This window comes from Leptodactylus fuscus, chromosome 3 (assembly GCF_031893055.1).
Source record: "Leptodactylus fuscus isolate aLepFus1 chromosome 3, aLepFus1.hap2, whole genome shotgun sequence".
Taxonomy (NCBI): Eukaryota; Metazoa; Chordata; class Amphibia; order Anura; family Leptodactylidae; genus Leptodactylus; species Leptodactylus fuscus.
In genome coordinates this window covers 103744168-103767289 of record NC_134267.1, presented here as the reverse complement: position 1 = coordinate 103767289, position 23122 = coordinate 103744168, and the positions used below count along the sequence as shown (strand labels likewise).

At 40.0% G+C, this 23122-nt stretch overlaps 2 protein-coding genes across 4 annotated transcripts in view; one reads left to right on the top strand and one right to left on the bottom strand.

Annotated features, from left to right (window-relative positions):
• COL10A1 (collagen type X alpha 1 chain) overlaps positions 1 to 10642 on the bottom strand; it is a 45706-nt gene extending 35064 nt beyond the window's left edge. Inside the window, exon 1 of the mRNA XM_075268092.1 lies at positions 10345 to 10642. The gene's annotated coding sequence lies outside the window, so the exon portion shown is untranslated. The remainder of the gene's footprint in view (positions 1 to 10344) is intronic.
• Positions 1 to 23122, top strand: part of NT5DC1 (5'-nucleotidase domain containing 1) — a 185232-nt gene that overhangs the window by 73740 nt on the left and 88370 nt on the right. The gene's annotated exons all lie outside the window — the stretch shown is intronic.

Below are 23122 nucleotides of genomic sequence, written 5' to 3'. Positions count from 1 at the left end.
GATTTCTGCCCCCTGTAACCTACTGCATATGCACAGGACAGGTCATCAGTATGTGATCTGTGGGGACCTGACATTCGGACCTTGCACAGATCAGCTGTTCCAGCAGCCACCTGGTGCCAGAAACTGGCAGAGGAGAAGCAGCACAAGCAATGCCACTCCTGTTCAAGTACTAGGAGTGGCTCAGCACCCCTATCCGCTGCAATGCACTGATTTGAGGGAATGGCAGCACCACTCCTGTTGGTTGAAAAGGAGCGATGCTGTACACGCTCCCTGTCCATTAGTATTTGGCACATGGAGGCTGCTAGAACAGTTAATCTGTATGGGTTTGGGTGTCAAACCCTAATAGATCACATACTGATGACCTATGAAAAATCCACTTACATCTACTGCTGTGCAAGTTTATACTGCATGAAACGACACATCCCAATCCCTTAGATTGAATGGCACTCTGTGCAGAATTCTCTTTGGTGCCCCCCCCCCCCCCAAACCATCATAAGTAAAATAAATATACACTGCTCAAAAAAATAAAGGGAACACTCAAATAACACATCCTAGATCTGAATGAATATAATAATGAATAATGAAATATTCACATTAAATACTTTGTTCTGTACAAAGTTGAATGTGATGACAACAAAATCGCACAAAAATTATCAATGGAATTCAAATTTATTAACCAATGGAGGCCTGGATTTGGAGTTAACCCCAAAATCATAGTGGAAAAACACACTACAGGCTGATCCAACTTTGATGTAATGTCCATAAAACATGTCAAAATTAGGCTCAGTAGTGTGTATGGCCTCCACGTGCCTGTATGACCTCCCTACAACGCCCGGGCATGCTCTGATGAGGTTGCGGATGGTCTCCTGAGCGATCTCCTCCCAGGCCTGGACTAAAGCATCTGCCAACTCCTGGACAGTCATTCATTTCATTCATTCAGATCTAGGATGCGTTATTTGAGTGTTCCCTTTATTTTTTTGAGCAGTGTATATTTATTTTACTTATGATGGTTTGGGGGGCACCAAAGAGAATTCCGCATAGAGTGCCATTCAATCTAAGGCCGACCCTGCATGTTATATAAGAAAGGCTTGAATCCACTAGAACAGGAGTCGCTTGTAGAGCCTGGCAGTCAGGCTCTCCATTGTATGTTACAGAGGAGGATCCCCATAGAGGACCCCACGCTGATTATGGGCATTGAAGCCCCCAGCGCCTTGGTGAAAACGAGATCAAGATCCAGGGCCATCAATCCGTTGGCATGACAGCCGGTAGCCTATTGAAGGCTCCCTGGCTTGTCTAGGCATTACGTCTACTACCGGCTGCTCTATGCAGCCTGTAATAGAAGTGATGATATTTTGCAGTGCATTACCATTGTAAATAAATACAGTATTCATAAAATCTAAAATAATTTAAAAGAATTAAAAATTAATATCACCCCCTTTCCTTAGAATACATATAAAAATAGAAAATTACAGTGAAACACATACATATTAGGTATCTCTGCATCAGAAAATGCCATCTACAAACTTAGAAATTCCCATACGGTGAATGGCGTAGTGGAAAAAAAAAACAATCAACATTGCTGAATCACTGTTTTTTCACTGTTTTGCCTCTGATAAAAATGTTAATAAAAAGTGATTCCCCAAAATAGTATAAAAAGTACACCTGGTATTGCAAAAACAGATGGGCTTATCCATTCCCATACATGCAAATATAAAAAAAGATATAAGTGTCAGAATGTGGTAATTTCAATAATTTTATTATTATTATTATTAATATTATTATTGCAAAGTCTTGGATTTTTGTTAAGGGGTTAAAATTTAAGTAAAACTATATAAACTTGGTATTCCCAGAATTGTACCAAAACATATATGACATGTCATTCTGCAGAGTGAACACAGTGAATAAGGGCCGTAAGAAAGTCTCACAAATGCACTTTTTCTCCAATTTCACACCATTTGTAATTTTTTTCCCCAGTTTTAAAGTACATTGTGCAGAAAAATAAATGGTACCATGAAAACAATTTGTCCTGAAAACAATAATCCATCATATGACTCTGTACATGAGAAAAAAAAAAAAAAACTATGGGATTTGGAAGGTGGGGAGTCAAAAACAAAAATTAAACAAAACTTCTGACAGGAATGGGTTAATTAGTATATATATTTTTTTCCCCCAAAATCATTGTTGTCCAATCCCAGACACAAACTGACAGTTTGTACTTTTCATGCTTTATCCATGCAAATGGAAGCGCAATACATATGGTGTCCTAGGTAAAAGATCACCCCAGAATATATAGCACTGTGCAAATGTTTTTAGCACAATGAATGAACAAAAGAGGAATCTTAAATCAATATTTTGATTTGATTAGCATCAGTTCTTCTAGATTCACTTGCACACAGTTTTGAAGGAACTTGGCAGGGAGATGTTCCAAACATCTTATGCGGCGTTCGCACTGGCATCTACTGTCCGCCCAGAGGTTTCTGTCATAATCCCTGGAGACTGAATGGGTTTCCAGGCGGAGAGGTTCCATACGGACACCAGCGGTATGCTTTAAAGAGGACCTTTCATCAGATTGGGCACAGGCAGTTTTATATACTGCTGGAAAGCTGACAATGCGCTGAATTCATCGGTTTCCCGACCTGTGCCCGGTGTAAAGCGCTATCGGTCCCGGTACCGTAGCGCTTTACAGTCAGAAGGGCGTTTCTGACACTTAGCCAGGGACCCCCTTCTGCCCATCAGCGCCTATCGCGCTGTACTGTGTGAGCGGGGAGGAACGCCCCCCCTCCCACTCCTGATAATACTCGTCTATGGACGAGCTGTGTGAGCAGAGGGAGGGGACGTTCCTCCCCGCTCACACTGTACAGCGCGATAGGCGCTGCTGGGCAGAAGGGCGTCCCTGGCTAACTGTCAGAAATGCCCTTCTGACACTAAAGCGCTACGGTCCCGGGACCGATAGCGCTTTACACCGGGCACAGATCGGGAAACCGATGAATTCAGCGCACTGTCAGCTTTCCAGCAGTACATAAAACTGCATGTGCCCGATCTGATGAAAGGTCCTCTTTAAAACTGACTGCCGGCAAGCAGTCCCCTATCCAGTTTCTCCGGGGATTATGACGGAAACTCCTGGGAGGACGGCAGACGCTAATATGAACACCCTGTTAGAGAATTAACCATAGATCTTGTGTGCATGTAAGATGATCAGATCTTTCTGTCACTTCATGTAATGCCACGCAGACTTGATGTTAGATCAGGACTCTGTGGGGGCCATATCATCACCCCCAGGATTCCTCCTCCTAAATGTGGTCACACCAAATATTGATTTGTTGTAAATTTCTCCTTTGTTTAGTCACTTTACATTTTGTTAATTGACAGAATTAAACTATTAGTAATTCTATTTATGAAAGCATTCCTACTTTCCAGCGTCTTTTATGCCTATAACTTTTGCACTGTACTTTATTTTCCATTTGATCTCCTGAACTTTTGTCCGTCCCCCCTCCCTTTATTGAGTCTGGAAAATGCAGTAATTCAGTGATTATCCTTTGTTTCCTTGTCACAGACAGGACTGATAAAATCAACATGTGAGTGGAAGCCATTAGGGAGTGAGGTATTATGGTTACTTGCAGTAAAAAGTCGTGGGGAGTGTGGTTACCTTCCTCAGTCACCTGAAATGACCCATAACCAGAGAGCCTATTTAACTACAATTGGTAATAGTTATAGTAACAATGATAACAATAAAAAATCTACCTGGGACGTCTGGGAGAGGGTTTTATATATATATATATATATATATATATATATATATATATATATATATATATATATATATATATTTACTTTTTGGGGGGATGGGGGTTGAAATAATATTTGTTTTTACAGTCTTCGTCTAAATATTGCCTGGAGTCTTCTATTGTATACTTTTAGATGTATTATTATATTTATATACTTTAGAAATCTGGTAATCTCCATAAACCTTTTCCCACTACTGGACTTCAGAAAATTCATCTAACATATCCTAAATCTTGCACAATACATCTCTTTTTCTTATTAACACCTGAAAAATAACCAAGGAAGCCTGTGTTTCTAGGGGATATTTAGGAAGTTGGAAGGACAAGATGATGCTATTTAAAAGTGATCTGTTGTCTGCTGCCTATTAAATCCCTATAGACAGTTTTAGGCATCACATACATATACTAAGTATTGGATTTTGGAAGAGTATTTTTAAATACAAGAGTATCAAGTGAAATCTTGACCGGTTATTCATAGAGTTAATATGGCACATACCACAGAACTTTGAAGAACGTTTGGCGTGTGCATAACGCGCCAAGCATATGTTTGAAATTTGTTATGTCTGTAGCACTTTGGTTGTGACTGTATGACAATGTATTGTTTAATAAGCAACCTAGTTCATTTACTGAAAAATGCAACTTGTGTTGATTATATTTTTCTTTTTCTTTTTTCTGTGTTTGGCTTGCATCGTATTTACTTTGTAATTCCACCACAGTGGAGGGCCCCATTTTGTTTCCCATTTTAAGGCTGTCCGAATTTAAGTGAGGCTTTAAGGGAACCAGATTTGTGGCCCCTAACCCACAAACATATCCTTATGTTGGTGAGGCTTGGGCTTCCAACCCTGATAAGTTTAGTCCCATCCCAAACTCTATTAAAGAGTTTAATGCAATAGGTCCTGGACCCATCTCCAGTAGCTTCTGGTACATACGCATTGCACTTCTGAAACTAAGGTGTGTACGCACCACTTCATTGTGCGTGACATTAAAGCTAAGGATAGTACACCCTACTTCATTACACATGTCCACTGAAGCAAGGTGTGCTGTCCTTGACTTCCTTGAGGCAATGTGCAATAAAGGAAACTGTACTGTCCTTGCTTTCAGTGGGGGAATGCATATGCTTAAAGACAAAAAGATTGCAAACACCTCACCAATATATCCATTATCCTGGGTCCATGTTATGAATAGAAAACAAGGTGCACAATAAAGAGTCTTGGACTTAAGGCTTGAAAAAAATCCACAAATCCACAATCCACAAATCCACAAAAAATCCACAAAAATCCACAAATAAGTAAAAATCAGCACCCGATTCAAAAGATATTAAAAATAAAACATTTAATGACAGATTAAAAAACCAAAAAACCTATGACTCCACAAGTATGACAAAAAACCTATGCATTTCAGGAGCAAAAGTCCCTTACTCATGGCAGAGTAAGGGACTTTTGCTCCTGAAAGGCCTACGCTTTTTGTTTGCCATACTTATGGAGTCATAGGTTTTTTTATCTGTCATTAAAACTTATGTTTTATTTTTAATATTTTTTCATATCGGGTGCTGCTTTTTACCTTGTTTGTGAATGCATATGCTTACACCGCACTGAATTGATCTTGTTGAAACAGAAGACCATACACCTAAAATCATTGCACAGTGAAGCAATACACCTGAAATCATTGCACATACACAGTGAAGCAATACACATGCGATGCTAGCTGCTAGGTATGGATCTGGGACTCGTCTCTGAGAAAATAAGATTTTCAAGCTCCTGAAAGGAGTAATTGATTGGACAGAGATTATCAGGTGAATCTCAGCAGCATAAGGATTTAGAGGCCTTAATCCTGGAAAATGGTTAAATATAGATAACCATATGAGCAGGAACTTCTGACTTTACCAGTTAATGTGGCTAGGCAAATAAAATACCTGTTTAATTAAAAAGTTGTAATTTTCTAAAAATCGCTTCTCAAGGTTCTTACAGCCGCTTTGATTGGAAACTCAGTTGTTTGCTTCTAGTGAATGTAATAAGTCCTAGTCATTTAACTCTTTCCCTGCCGAGGATGTCTGCTCTACGTCCTCCCAGGGTGGCACTTCAGTAGTGGAGGACATAGCTAATACGTCCTCCCTACTAATGCCGATATCTCTGGACTGCCTGAACATATCTTGATGCTTTAAAATCCATTTTAGAGATGAGAATCTCATCTTTAAATGATATCAAGGACTTCATGATAGAATTTATAGTTTTGGAGCAATTCGCTGTTGAAAACGCTATTTGGCATTGAGATCCAACTGCAGATCTCAATTCCCGACAGTATCGCTCCAAAACTTTAAGTTCTATCATCAAGTGCTTGGTAAAGATGGGATTCAAGATATCTTAATGCAGCGCAGAGATATAGGGCTTTAAAGTATCCCCCCCCCCCTTCTGTCTCGGAAGCATTAGTTAAATTGTAGCAGAAGGGGAGGGGGGAGGAGCAGCTTGCAGCATGCACAGTGATAATGAATGATCATCATTATCTGTGCTAACCTGAATGTGACACCAGGAGGGGGGTGGCAGGGACTCTTCTGTCCCTATTAACCCTTCTCCTGCCAATCAGAGCGCATACTATACTTTCACTCTCTGATTGTCACATACAGCTATAATGTAATTTCCCCCTTTACTAGTGGGGTATTCTTATGTAATACCGTCTAAACATAACCAGACAGTTTATTGGCGCTGTGACCCAGACGTTTACCATTGTCTAGGTCGCAGCACTAAAAAAAAGTTGCACCAAATACATACACAACATATACTCAAAATCATGACTAAAGTTTACATTTCACTTAATCCCTGTCCTGTCCATACCTGAGCTTTCTAGAGTAAAATACATCTCTAACGATACCCGTTACATGCTAAAATAATAGTAATAACGATTATCATTAGAGATGAATGTATAGATTGCTAAAATTTTTATAGGGGGATGGAAAATAATATTTTTATGTAAAGTCCTATTTAATTTGCATGCTCAAAATGGGTTGGTGCATTTCTGCGATTTTGGCGTTTCTTTAACACCCGCCCCTGTAAATATATACATGTGTGGTATGTATGAACTCTTCACATCTTACAGTTTTATGGACAGTACATTTGGTTTGCAGAAAGGGATAGCTTGAGATGCACTTTAGTGGTAGATTTGAATTTTTGTGCAATTTTTGCTAGTAATCTCTCTTTGCTACAAAGTTGCATGAAGCTGGTTGTATATATGAATTAATAAATTGTGTTTTTATATACGGTATGCTGTGTAATCTGGAAAAAGTTAGATTTTGGTATTACAGTCACAGTTTGGTAGGTGCAGTATAGATTTTTAACATATTAGTGAATAACTGCAAAATCCTGCTTGTCTTCTGTATTCGGGTTTTTGGGAATCCGAGCTGTTGTTGTAGTTGGTGTTTGCGGTACATATAGTATATATACACGTTGTATACACCTTAAGCTATTATTTTAAATGTATTTTGTATATGAATTGTTTTGTATGTGAATTCATGAGATGAAACATGAGTTTTAGGTGCAAATATGTGTTAGTGCATTTTTTCAAAAAATTTATTGTTTGTCTCAAAGTTGCATGAAGGTGGATATGGCTATCGATGACGCATTAAGACATTTGTAAACGTCAGGTTGTCTACTTTCAAAAAATATATAGGGTTTAGGGGTTCACTTACTTTTCATGGTGTGTAATCCCTACATTTTATAGGATGATATGTTTTTAATATCTCCAGCTTCAAAGCAGATTTTTGTTCCTTCCGGTTCTGGTGATTTTCTGAAGACTCGTGCATGCGGGTGTAGGCCATAGTGATATGAATGAACTCTGCGCATGTTGAACTCTTATTTTTATGAATATAGGAAGACTGCGACTTAATCCCAGAGTATAAGATAACGCGTTTACGATACGCGAACGATACGTTCACGGGCTTTTCCCGAGGTTTATACAGCAACACGGCTTGCCACATACAGCATACAGACACGTGAAAGCAGAAAGAATAAGATCTGATGAAGGGGTGGTACTTGTAAGGTATCGAGATACCCCGAAACGCGTTATCTTTAACTAAATCCATTTAATCCTATCTACGCATCAACATTGTGTTTACCATACGGAGCGCGAAATTGGTTCTTCAGTCTGGGATTAAGTTCCAGTCTTCCTATGTATATATTCTCGGCCTTGAGCCGTGCCACCAAAGACGCTGCCATACAAATACGGTATTGTGACACTCAGGTGTGTTTTTAAGAAAAGACATACGTGTGTTGTGTTGTCAACATGTGTGTTGACAGCAAAAATTTATACGGACATTATGTCAAACTCCTGTTAGCGCGGCCCTACTTGATTTCTTTTCTCTTCCTCCATCTTATTTTTATGAGGTTTGGTGCCTATAATTTTTTGCTTGGTTTCCACTTTTAACAACTAATATACATTTATTTGCATTTATTCATAAAACATTCACTTTAAATCAAAATTGCATGAAGGTGCCTGTTTCGTATACAGTACCAAGTGGCATTCTGACAATACTGCAGGTGTGTACTTTAAGAAAATATATAGGTATGGGGGGGTTGAATGATTTTTTAATGTTTCAATTTAGGTTTGATTTGTCCATCTCAAAACTGTGAAAATTGCTCTGGCTACTGGAGGTGCAAAATTTCCAGAGACCCTTGGCAGTGAAAGGGTTAATGGATACACTCATACTCAGCTGCTTAAAAGGGCCTGATAACTGTAATCTAAGGGCATATTCATACATGGCTAATTTGTTGCAGAAGTTTGTTAGGCTCAGCGATTAGCATGTTGCCTTGCAGCACCAGAGTCCTTGGTTCAAAGCCAGCCAAGGACAACATGTGTATGGAGTTTGTATATTTTCTCCATGTTTGCGTGGGTTTCCTCCGGATACTCAGGTTTTCTGACATTCCAAAGACATAATAGGGAAAATAAATTGTGAGCCCTACTTGGGACAATGAGTGATGACAATATCTGTAAAGCGCTGAAGGGGCAACACAGTGGATCAGACGTTAGCACTGCAGCCTTGCAGTGCTGGAGTCCTGGGGTCGAATCCCGCCAGGAACAACATCTGCAAGGAGTTTGTATGTTCTCCCTGTGTTTGCATGGATTTCCTCCCATTCTACAAAGACATACTTAAATTTAAAAAAAAAAGTACATTGTGATCCTTATATGGGGCTCGCAATCTACATTTAGAAAAATATATATATCTGTAAAGCGCTGCAGAATATCATGGTGCCTGCTAAATAAATAACAAAATAAAAATTTGTTCCATTCATCTGACTGATGAATGAAACTGTTGTAAAAATGTCTGAAACAAATAGGCTGAGTGTGAATATTCCCTAAGATGCTGTGCACCTGTGTAAGCATCATATCAAAATGATGAGTCTTACTGAGTGAAAATAATGAAAGAGCGGGGGCTACACGGTGGCTCAGTGGTTAGTAGCGCTGGAGTCCTGGTGTTCAAATCCCTCCAGGGCAAAAAAAATCCATCTGCAAGGAGTTTGTATGTTCTCCCGTGTTTGCATGGATTTCCATCCCATATTCCAAAGACATACTGATATGGAAAAATGTACATTGTGAACTGTATGTGGGGCTCACAATCTACATTAAAAAAAAGAAAAAGAATTAAAGAGCATTAAAAACTTCTTTTGAAATACAGCAAGAGGAGATCTGACAAACCATGAGGAACTGATACACAAAGTATATTGAAACATTGTATACCCTAGCATAACAGTGTATACGCTTTATTAGCTGAAACTGGTTTATACCGAAAATGATCTTCTTTAGTTTTTTAAAAGATCTACTACATATGCAGTTTTGAGACATATTAGACTCTTAAACATTTATATAGTCAGTAATGCTGCTTGTATATTTGCCTTTAACCACAGGTACAAGAAGCATAATGCTTTCTAAATTAAGATACAATTCACACTACAGTAATTTACTAATAGAACCCAATTGACTTGGCATAGGTCACATGCATAGTAGCAAACCAGCTCAAACTGTATTACACAACTATTGAATACGTCCGTAATTTAACAACCCAGATGTGTCACTTGTTCCTTACCAGCACGTTCTTAACATCCTTTTTCGTAGTCTTGTGCTAAGAGCTTGCATACAACCCATGCTAAAGTAATTTAAACATTCCTCAGGCCTCTAGACACAGAGAACTTCAGTAAGTATGCAAGCTCTTTTTGCTGGATTATTTTACTTTCAGCTGAAGTACTGAATTTGCCAAGTCTGTTTCTCTAAATTTCTATTCTACCGATCATAAATAAAAGCCAAGGATACTTTCTGTAAATAGAAATGATTTTCTATGTAATGCATAGTTTTGCTTTAGTATGTTTTTGTCATTATCCGATTGAGTTAGACAGTGTAAAGAAATCTCTCAGCCTTGTGTGCATCTTGCCACCTCACGCGTTCTTAAGCTGCCTTCCCTATCTTAAAGTAAAAGAAAAATGTAAAGTATGTTGGATGAAATGTTGTGAGTGTTCCCGTACGTATAAAGGGGTATATAAAAGCACCTGTAAGAATCAGTGAAGAGCAGACATGGTCCTACCTTTCGCAGAATGAAGAGGGATCTAATTGTCCAGTTCCTGTTAGCAATTGCTTGCGCAGGTCATCACCAAGTCCACGTTCATTGGGTCTGTCTATTCCTCAGATGTGAACATCAACACAGTCTGGCCACTCTGATCTGCAAGCTTTGCTAAGGAATGCCGTTTTTCCTTAAACAATGTTTATATGATAGATTTTGAAGTTTTTTTTCACTTTTTATACCGACTTGAATTATATTCTGGCTACCGAATGGTGGTGTGTCTTCTGATTCATTTCCAGAGGAAAATCATTTCTTTGTTTCCCAGCAGTAAGACACTCTTTTTTGAGAAGTGGAAGGGGAATTGGATTTTCATTCATCTGATCCCATGTGTTAAATTAAGGAAGGCTATGACATTTATCTTGGCAGTCTCTTTATACTGAGGTTGGATCAGCGTGGCTTGGAAAATACATTCCTAAGTGTTTCTAATTAATAAATCAAAATTATTTATATATCTTGCAAAAAATATGACAGAGAGGTTATTTTATCTTCAAATGTTTATTAGTCTGTTCCTTTTGTTTCATTTCTTCTCCATTTTCATTTTTAATTTGTATATCTTTATATTTAATGGTTAGTAGTGTCCAGTAAAAACAAATACAAGCTATAAAACTACTTTTACAGTAGTTCAGAACAGTTCTTAGGTCTGTGCAGGGTGATACCTTATAGCAGCACATACACATTTCAATAGCTCATTTACGGAGTGTCAGGTTGGGGCCCTATGAGATAAATACGCTGCAGAGTTTCTATCAGGGAAATTTGTTTCATTACAAGTTGCTGCAGCAAAAATGCATCCCCTCAACTGTAAAGATACGATGAAACTATAGCATTTTTAACCATACAACAAAAAAATATTTCATAAGGTGTTTTTTTTTTGTAAATAGTGTTTTATTGCATTTTCAAAATAACACAAACAAACATACATCGTTGAAAACCATAAGCGTGGCAATACCGACCCCAAAAAACGCTTAGTACTGCTGATCTATGACCACAGAGTGTGCAACCAACGACACAACGGGAGTTGGAAAGTGGAAGGGGGAGAGACAATGAATGAATTAATAAGGGGGTTCCCACAGGTGCGGCCAGGTTGGATCAGGCCAGGTCAGATGCCGTCACGCTACCACTTTGTTACATCTAGGGACTATTTGTTTTCCTATATTGAATTTAGAATATTGGCCCCTGATGACTCTAATTGAAGAAACGCGTTGGGAAGAGGTTTAGGTTCATGGTAGTTCAGATAACTCCATGTCCTGTTATCACACAGTGTTGGCCTTTGCATAACCAAATAGAGCTGACTGGTATCACCAGACCCCTTAGCGTGGCGTTAGGCCAGTAACCTTGGGTGAGGTGATCCAGTGTCTACTCGTTATCTTGGCTTGCAAGGAGTGAATAAGACTGATACTGTTGTGATATTGACATGTCTGGTATGTTGAGGGAGGCAGGGCATTAGTTGGAGGGATTATTAGGTGTAACCTTGGCCCCTCCATTTGGTCCATTTAGCCCGACCACCACTACCTGGACATATTTTTCGTATGTGTTCTATCCTATAGGATAGCATTATAGTCTTGCTTCAAATAGAAGTGACGTTTCATTGTGACCCTTTTACATAGTTTCATTTTTTTTTTTTTTACAAAGAATCCTATTAATATTATAAATGTGAAAGTTTGTGGGTTTGTGTGTTTGGATGTTTGCATGTTCGGATGTTTGTTCCTCAATCACGGAAAAACCGCTCCACCGAATTGGCTGAAATTTTCCACAAACATAGTTAATACACCCGATTAAACAATAGGCTACTTTTTGTCACAATAGCGCACATACGTTTTTCCCAGGACCCCCACAAAACCCAAACTCACACCACTATCTCTGCAATCTCACACACTTTGGACCCCGATTTGGCTGAAATTTTCAACAAACATAGTCCCTACACTCGATTGCGCAATAGGCTACTTTTCGTCACAATAGCGCACATACGTTTTTCCCAGGACCCTTTGGATGTTCGGATGTTTGGCGGTCAATCACGCAAAAACCGCTCCACCGATTTGGCTGAAATTTTCCACAAGCATAGTTATTACACTCGATTAAACAATAGGCTACTTTTCGTCACAATAGCGCACATACGTTTTTCCCAGGACCCCCACAAAACCCAAACTCACACCACCATCTCTGCAATCTCACACACTTTGGACCATAGCAAGCCCCAAAATTCATATTACCCTCTACAGCCTCGCCCCTAACCCCACACAATCACATATACATATACTTTACCACTTTGCCCCTCACCTTAATGATTCTCTAGGAGGCGCTCTTTAACGCTCCGGAGCAGCCATGTTTGCCCCCACCACTCTGACAATCCGCGACACCGCCCACCCATGTCAATACCCCTAGGCGGTCTAATAAATGCAAAAAAAAAGTTTAAAAAAAGTAAAAAAAATATAAAAAAAATAAATAAAAAGGATTAAAAATTCAAATCACCCCCCTTTTCCTAGAACACATATAAAAGTATTTAAAAACTGTGAAACACATACATGTTAGGTATCCGCGCGTCCTAAATCGCCCGCTCTACAAAGTTATACAAATATTTTTCCTGTTCGGTAAACGCCGTAGCGGGAAAAATGGTCAAAAGTGCCAAACTGCCATTTTTTCACTGTTTTGATTCTGCTAAAAATTTGAATAAAAAGTGATCAAAGCAATAACATTTCCCGAAAATGGTAGAACTAAAAAGTACACCCGTTCCCGCAAAAAAAGACGCCCTATACATCCCCGTACACGCAAGTATAAAAAAGTTACGGCTGTCGGAATATGGCGACTTTTCAAAAAATAATTTTGTAACAGTTTTGGATTTTTTTTAAGGGGTCAAAATGTAAATAAAACCATATAAATTTGGAATCCCCGGAATCGTAACGAAGCACAGAATACAAGGGACATGTCATTTTGGTTGCACAGTGAACGCCGTAAAACCAAAGTCCGTAAGAAAGTCGCAGAAATGCATTTTTTCTTCAAATCCACCCCATTCTGAATTTTTTCCCTGCTTCCCAGTACATGATATAGAATAAATAATGGTGGCATCATGAAGAAAAATTTGTCCCAGGAAAAATTAAGACCTCATATGACTCTGGGAGTGGAGAAATAAAAAAGTTATGGGGTTTAGAAGGAGGGGAGTCAAAAACGAAAATCAAAAAATGCCATCGGCGGGAAAGAGTTAACTTCAAATACTTCTGTCCCAAAGTCACTATGTAAAGTTTCTCACAACACCGTATAGCAGCTCAAATACAAATTAACTTCAACACAAAAGTCTCACGTATTCTCTGAATTACAGCAAAAACAAGATACAAAGTTACATTTCATATCCCATACCTTATACACAGTAAGAAAACCTTACCCGCGCCTGTATATACCCACTTCTACAATCACCGCAGACGAAGTCGCGGGTACCAGCTAGTATTTATTAAAAGTGAAGTTTTAGAGAATCTTTTCTTCCAGTACCTCCTAATCAGTGAATCGTTCCAGGTTGGATCGTTAGAGAACATATACCATGGTGCTTGCATAGAGCTGAAGTTCTGGTGAGTGTGAAGTTCCAAGTGCGAAAGTTCCTCCATACGGGGTACTTGAGAGATTTTCTGTAGAAAGTGAGATACTGTAGGAGGGGATTTGGATACCCAGCATAAGGGGATCAAAGTTTTGGTGATAGATAAAAGTTGAAGCCAGAGTTGATTGTGGGACCAAGAGGCGAAGGTGGACCACACATTTTAAAATATGCCTACAGGGGTCAGAGGTTTGGAGAGTCCAAAAACCTGTTTTGGAACCCTCTGAATGAGCAATCAGTAGGGGGATCTCTTTTTGCATTCCCACCAAATATGCAGATTAGAGCCTGGGGCTTTATGGCAGCGCCAACAAAAAGGGGAAGACTCAGGATAGTACTTATGAATTATAGTGCGTGTTTTATACCATCTGGTGACCAATTTAAAGCTCAGCTCTTGCAAGCGTACACATCTAGAAGGGCCCATGTAGCGCTTGAGGACAGAGGATATTTCTACAGGGGTGAGGGACCCTTGAAGTTCTGCCTCCCATTTTCTTCGTACATATGAGGGAAGCTCCATACCTACTTTGCGCAGAAGGTTGGAGTACAGAGTAAATAGACGTCTTGGTGTACTTTGCTTCCAGAGTAGAAGCTGCTGTGGTCATAAAATAATGCTATTGCTAAAACTCCAGCCTCAGCGCTCCCAGGTATAGTGCCTTAATCGATTGATATGTTAGAAAATGAGTCTGGAAGGAGAGGGGGTGTTGTGTGAAGAGTAAGATTGGAAAGCCCCATCAGTTAGCACGGAGTCATAAGGTAACCGCCCAACATGCTTTGGCACAATGGGAGCAGAGTCCAAAAACTTTGATTCTGATAGGATTAAGTCCTGGACATAAGAGGGGAGAGGCCTAGTGGTAAAGAAAGTAGTTGCGGAACCCACTGCCATGAGTCATAGACTAATGATATTTATACTTTAGGAGCGAGGACTTGCTTAGCTGTTTAGCTGGGTCTGTTTTTAAAGAGGACCTTTCACCTCCTGGAGCACATTCGGTTTTATACACCGCTAGAAAGCTGAAAGTGCGCCGAATTCAGCACACTATTGGCTTTCATGTTCTGTGCCCCCAGTTAAGAGCTATTAGTTCCGTAGCTCTTCACTGTCAGAAGGGCATTTCTTACAGTCGGTCAGGAACGCCCTTCCTCACTGTAGCGTCTATTGCACTGTACTGAGAGAGGGGACATTGCTTACCGCCCAGCCATGACACTGAGTGGGGAGGAACGCCCCCCCAATACTCGTCTATGGACAAGTACTAACAGGAGGGGAGGGGGCATTCCTCCCCGCTGTCACAGTACAGCGCAATAGATGCGACCGCAAAATCACAGCAGCAAAATAACGCGGCGTATACGATACAGGCTCCCATTGAAATGAATGGGAGCTTTTATGGCACGCAAAGATTCACACGCCGTATACGTGCCACATCACGCGGCACGTTACTCCGTGTGAATGCACCCTAAGAAATATAAAACAGTTTCCCAGCAGATTGCACATAATAGTCATTTGTTTCATTATAAAGTACAGTTTGTCCCACAAATAGGAAAAAATCTTCAGATAACTAGTATAGTTGTAGGAAATCCTTACAGCTGTAAATAACTTTCATAGAGGTTGATAAGAACTGTCTCAGTATACAGTTCACCCAAAAATGACATGGAGCCACTCTCACCTGTATCCAAAAGAGCAGGTCACCCTGGCTCAGACAGAGGTGCAGAACATGTAGTACTGAATTATACTGTAGAGAGGCGCTACTAGTCAGTCAGTGCATGTGCTTTACGTTTGCTAGTGAAATGACTATGGTGATTTGTTGGATCCTCCTGCTATTCTAAGAAGGTTAAAATCACAACTTTATTAGTTTAAAATATAAAGAGAAAGCTACCCATTGGCTAAATGTTAAAGGGGTTGTCCAAGTTGTATAGTTTTTCACAAGGAAGCCGGGGACTTGATCTATCTGAAGTCCTCACCGCATGTGACCAGAGGTCAATCAGCGGCCTAAGGAAAGTACACGGGATGTCACAAGAGATTTATGTAAGTGACAATCCGGTTCCTTTTCTTAGGCAGCTGATGAGCCTTAGCAGTTACGTGAGGCAAGCACTTCCACTGGAAGAAGCACCAGGGTGCTGCTAGACCCAACAACCGGAGCATTATGGACAGGTGAGTATAATTTTTTTTTTTTTCACCTTCCCCAGCCTCCTTGTGAAAAACTGTACATCCTGGACAACCCCTTTAAGACCCTTAACACATTACAGTGGTTCAGAAGAGGCCATTGCATGTTGAAAATATTGCATGCTTAGGACATTGTAACTTTAGGAACCACTGTATGAAGTATATAACAGTCCAAGTCTGTAACCAAAGATTTTGGCGTATGGAAATCGAATTGCCCAGGCTTTCTCTCTCTGTCTCCATTTGCCGTTCCCATGAATATAAGATGGTCAGCTGATTATGCCAAATACATAAAATTGATACATAACATGGCTGCTACATTTAATTTTGATCATTTTGATCAGCAACAACAAAATACAGAGTGACACAGCATAAATCTGGGAATTGTCTAGACATCCTACTTCATCCTGGTACATTCATTTCTCATCCGCACTGAAAATAACACATAACTGCATGTCACATAATATTAAATATTCAGAGAGTAAAACAGTAAAGGAAATACAAGAACTGAAACTTGATAGGGCTGCTACTCTCTGACCATAGCTGTTATTGTTGGGGTCCTCTGTGTAGCACTTCTGGTTTAGATTGCACACTCTCTAGGGGGCTATTACCTTTGTGACTCTGTTACTTTTTAGGGTACTCCGTGTTGCTCTGTTGTTTTTGGGCTAATTTTGGCACTGTGCATTAGCTTTTTGAGGGACCTTCTGTTAATGGGTGGGGGGACTTGTATTGCTAGAGATGGTATGTTTGTACATAAGGGCATCAAACTCTGCAAGGGCTAGTTTTGGCCAGGAGAAGTCACAAAAGATGTCACTTATTGCAATCACCGTATTGACATATATGGATTGCACGGTTATGATATAGGGTACCATTTTTGTTCAGGCTGTGTTGGAAACAGTACAGAATATAAGATGGATATTATAGTATACTATATAAAAGTTTACTATGGTGCCTGGCATTTTCTAGCTACACCCCTGTCTCTAGTGTTTCATTATATTGAAGACCCAAACCAAATTTTATGGGAATCACTGTGCATTCTGTATATCTTTATACAGTGTATAGCTTTCAAAAACTGTTTAACTGATTTAGTTGAAATCCTCATAACTGCAAACATCTCCATTTACTGTAATTTATCTTTTATTCTGTTCATGTTCAGGGAAAAGTCTGTAAAGTATTCAATTCAAGTTACAAACCAAAACAGTTTTCTATGAAGGATCTGTGAACTGAATTGACCAGCAGTGTTACCTTATACATGTGGTTTTGAATAGTATGGTTTCTGGCCCTTAGACAGTCACAGTCCTTTCCAACAGCTCTCTTTCATGCGTCTGTGTATTTCTGACACAACTGATTTTTTATTTTTTTTTTTAAATTGAAGACTGCTACATATGATGTGTCTGATTGCAGGGGATCCCACTACTAGGACCCCCACTGACCACAGGAATGGGTATCCTATTTTCCCAGTTACTCCTTGCGGCACGACCATGGTGAAGAGTTCGAAGGGAGTCAATGCTGCTCTGCTCCTTTCAAAGTCTGCAGGACTGACAAAAATAGCAGAGTATTGTCAGTCCACTATACTTGGAAATGAGAGGCTGCACACGTGATCCCAGCGATCAGACATTCATATGTAGATAATGTAATGTAATTGACTATAATGGGGTTCATTGCGTGTTCCCTGTTTTTAATCAAAAGCTCCAGTTGAAAAGTTGTTTGTACACGACATTTTCATTGATTTTAAGCAGACACTGCGATGGAGTCTCCATGCAGATGTGAGCCTAGCCTTATGCTAGAAGAACGTGGGGAGCTTGCTAACTTATTAGAAGCAAGGACATAACTGTGGGCTGGTAGGCAGGGTGCAGTCATCTTAGGTGATATTTTGCTCATGATTATATACTTTGTAATGGTTACAAATGCTCTCATTTGTTAATCACTGAAGTAAAAGGACCAAAGAATCAGATAATAAATCTGGTATTCAGGAAATGCGCTCTCCTCAAAGGTTGAAAAATACGGTTTTATTGAATTTAAAACTCGCACAACGCGTTTCGGGCGTCTGACCACACCCTTCCTCAGGTGCAACAGTTTAGCTACAGATGGGCGAACCTCTCAGGATTTGTTTGGTTTCAGGTTTGGCTGGCTTGGGTCCAAGGTTTGTTTCAGGTCAAACAAGTTCAGGGCTCCTAGAAACATGTCTATCCATTGTCTTGCTCTCTATGGGTGGACTTTCATGTAGTGAACGCGCCCCGATGCGCGTTTCGCCACTACCGTGGCTTCGTCAGGGGGAAAAAATCACTGGTATCCTGGATACTGTGGGCTACACACAGATCATTAAAAATAATGGGCCCATGTGCCGATCTTCTATACATGTATGTTGTATATGAAAACCAGTATACTGAGCCAAAAATGGTGAATACTGGCAATTATATATGTAATTTGGTTATTTGAATTCACAAAAGGTTTCCATGATGCAAGTGCCCTGACAGATATCAGAACAGGAAATGTCATTAGAATCTTTGAGGAATACAGCCTTAGGGGGCGTTCACACTTGCGTCCGGTGTCCGCCATGTGCCATTCGGCCGGGTTTCTGTCCTCAGCCCCAAGAAACTGGACAGGGACAGCTACCTGGCAGTCAGCTTTAAAACCCATACATTTGAATGGGTTTTTAAAGGTGACATCGGTGTCCGCCTGCGGCCTCTCCGTGGGGAACTGTTTTTTTTGGGGGGGCCGGACACAAGTTGGACATGCAGGACTTTGTCTTCAGCCAAAAAAAAAACGGTTTTCCGTGGCAGAGGCCACAGGCGGACATCGGCTACATCCATTCATTCCTATGGAAGCATGCTATTCGAAACTGGAGTTTCGAATAGTACTCACTCATCAATCTAATCCACTGTATTGTACACAGGTCTTCACAACCCTGCACCACAGGTGGATTAGCTTAATTTATAACATTGCAGGCCTCCTCAATAATCCGGTTCATTGTCCGCCAGGCTGTGTACTTGCATCACCTTGCCTCCTTTTTGGAAACTAGTATAAAAGCATTCCTGTTTAAAAAAAAAAAAAAAAAGCCAGAGATTTTTGACACTTTTATGCCACAAAAGTGTAGAGGATTCTTTATGAATTGATCTTTTTTTTTATTGAGATTTTGCTATTTTTATTTTGAGTCAAAACCAGGAGTGGTTTCAATGGGAATCGGAAATATAGAAGAGAGACTGTCATAAAAAAATGGCATTTCCTAGGTACGCCTGTCATTGACTGCTTTGTGTTTGGGATAATTCCATTATTTTATATGCTGTTATTGGAATTATAAGCTGCTGTTTTTGTATAACTTTTTTACATACACACATTAAAGCCAGTCTTTTGGTCTTTTCAGTTCTAGTGATTTTGTGCCTATCAAATTTTTATTTTTATTTTTTTACATGTTGTGATTCGAATTTTCTGCTTGGGGCAGACATTTATTCGCAGTCATGTATTTTCTACAAAAAATGACACTTTTACACAATATTACATGAAGGAACCTATGTGTATAGTGCTTAGGGTTGCATTTTGACAATTTGTGTTGGAAGATACTAGTTAAGGGGTTTTAGCATGATTTTTTTTTTTATTATATCGTTTTAGGCTTAATTTGTGCATCTCAAAAGTGTACAAATCGTCACCACCACCAAATGTATCAAACTCCAAAAACCTTGGTAGTGAAAGTGTTAAAGGGGTATTCCCATAACTCTTGTTCTGCAGCCTGCAGGGCTCTGTGCTCTCTTCACTTCCTGGATTTCTCGACACATTGGTGGGCGGGCTTTCGCTTGCTCTGCTATCTGCTATTCATTACCACAGTATGAAGCTGATGTGGAAACTAATGTAGCAGAGCTGGATTTGAGTCAGCTTGCATTACATACAGAGGTAACAGACTCCTGGACTCCTTATCGCGGCCCTTATCAGCCAAATTCAATAAAACGGCTGATAAGTGGAAAAGCTGAAGATAGACAGCACAGTAATCCCGGAGCTTTCACCTCCCCCCTCCCCTATCTGAGGAGCTCAGTTGCTTGTCAGCCCCTCCCCCCCTTTCCCCTGAGAGCAGGCAGCTAAGTCACTTGGGAAATGAGCAGATAAGCCCAGTGGCCATAGAAACACAGTGTCAACAATGAAGTGAATAAATTAAGATAGCCAAACAAAGCAGTTTTCATAAAGCAATGTATTTAGGAAAAGTCTTAAATCCACATAAACTAGCAGTATAGATAGAATGCTTTTAATGAGACAACCCCTTTAATGGAAGTAAGGGATATTAGATGGAATAATGACATGACAGATGATGGCTTTCATAATCAATTTCATCTGATTTATTCTTCATGTGTCATGCATTGCATTCGTACGACAAAATTAATAGATAGCAGATTAACTTAAAAAACTTTCGATCATGCCCTCTGTGCCTTAGAATATGAATGCCATGTACTGAAATAGCAAAGTATTTTTAAATCCTGGGAATGTGATGAGAGCATGGAAAATGTGTGGAGGGAATTACATTTGGTTTGCCTAGGTAATGTGCCTAAAGTGATGTGCTGCATTTATATGCTGCTTAACATGCCTAGTTATTGGTTGTACACATTTTCTTCCATGCAATATATGGCAAAACTAACAGTCTATAAAGAAATAGACTTTCTTTATACACATTTTATGTGTCCCCATAAGACATTTTTGGTATATACAGTATGTCAGTACAGTCTTTGTTTTCCAACTTCTGCTACAGTTCTAATATCATGTGATATTTCCTAAGACTGCGTTTTACTGTGCCAGTCCATGATTCAGTTCAGTTGATGGATTAAAGGTGGAAACAAATTCTAAACCAGCTGAGACATGAATGTCTAAAACTTCACTAATAAAAGCTTCGACATCTGTTGGAAATCACACTTGCGTCTTCAGAAACATTTCTGTTTTTCATTTGGAGGACGAACCTTTCATACTTCATTTTCTTTGGTCAATCCAGCAGTTCCAATACTGTTTACCGCTCCATGCACACTAACGTTTTTCCCCACTGCTGACATAAGTGCCGGTTCTGGATGAAAAACACTAGTGTACACATAGAATAACAAACATAAGTCTTGATCTTTCAGCCCGTGTGTCATTCACATTGACTGCTTGATCAGGCACCAGCCAACCATGTAGCCTTTTGGGCTGATCATTGTCCTGAGTCTTATAGGCTCTCTGCGATCTGATTCTGTTATTATAAAATATCCTTTTACTTTGCTTAATGGATGTATTGGCGCATCTTGACCATTTTTATCCATCCACTTCAATTATGATCATTCCAATTTTGTTTTTATGAACGCGCTTATCCCAGTTTTTTTGTTTGTTCGGTTTTTTTTGTAGTACCGGTTTCTCCAAAAATAAGCCTTAGCTTAATTTTGCAGGGTTTTTGGAGGAGGCTTGAAATATAAGCCCTACTCCAAAAATAAGCCATAGTTACAGTTAGCACCTCCAGCGCTAGGTTATGTCACGTGACGTTACTGACATCACGGAGACGTAGATTAGGCATATTGTAGCTTCCAACCGTCCTGGACAAGTGCCCTGCTACGTCCTGCCACGACAGGGCAAAATCCTCTCATCCGCTCTCAAGTCTCCTGCATCCTAGGTCGGCCTTCCGAGTACCACCTTCTGGGTCCCGACTCCGAGCCGCTGCTCCGCTGTGGGCATGGCTGTCTATGTTATGGACCAAAATGCGCCTGCCGCGGCTTCCAACTGTTGCAGCTTTGTGTTCTGGATTAGGCCCAAATGAATGCGCCTAGTGTGGAGGGATTGGCTTGATGCGGATCTCGCGTCAGTTTCCGCTGCGGCATCCGTGTCAAGATAGGGCAGGTTGCTCCGGTTGAAATGACCGACTCCTATTGGATTCAATGGTTGGCGGTTTATTTCAACCAGATTTTAACGCGAATTCCGCGTCAAAATCAGGACCAAAAAAACTACGTGTGAACTAGCCCTTAACGTAAAAAAGAGGAGTTAGCAAGGGCACAGGGCCACTGCCACACAAAGTGTTTAGAGAGAGAGAAAGAGTGCCAGTAAGTTTAAGACCCACTGACACTGAATCGTCAATTGTGAATGTAAGTTAGGGTTATTAACCATAACCATTTTACAAGATTCGATCAGAGCGAATCAGAAACTGCACTTAATGGTTCGTAATGCATAAACTGCACGTAACTGCTGAGGCCAGCAATTGGCTGCAGCACGACATGAGCAATAAACATGATCTCATTGTTTCCGGCAGAGTGAGGACTGAACCTATGATGCTGTAGGAAAGTTGAGTACTGTTTCTTTTATTCTGTTCTGCCTATTGCTGCCCCTTTTTAATTTATTAAAAATACCAGGTAACCCCTTTAATTTTTTAGTTTCAAAAGGTCTTTATTGAATGCATAAATATAGTTCTCAAAACCAATAGAAACATACAGAAAGTTAAAATACATAATTTCAAGCATCAGAATCATCTGTACCTTGGAACAGTAATATAGAAATACCACAAAAGTACAAACCATGCAATAGAAAGTACAAACTGGGAAGATGGAGAAAAAAAAAGAGATAAAAAGGGAGTATATAAGTGGGGAGAAGGAGGTTTACATAACGGTATTAGGGGTTTGCACTATCTTAGATGTTAGTTCAAAGTCCAGTTTTCATGTAAATATATTTATAAAGATGCTATTGTTATCTGGGGTTGCTGGGTGGTTGGCATTGACACAGACTCCAAGGTAAAAGTCCAAGTGTTTTGGTTTTATTCACTCCAAATACACTTTGGCATATGCAGCACAGAAGAAAAACATAAAATAAACACCTTCCTGTCTGGGCTCTAACTAAAAAGAAATAGATCACCTCACCTAGAATAGACACAGACAGTCAAAATTGTCTCCAGCAGTAGCAACCTCCCTTGTGGCTTTCCAGCCAAGCTCTGCCATAGTCTGCTCTCCCAAACTGGAGACAGCTGGGTTCCCGCAGGAGTGTCCACAAGATGTGGACTGGAGGGGATGGGAATGGCAAGTCCCACTACCAGC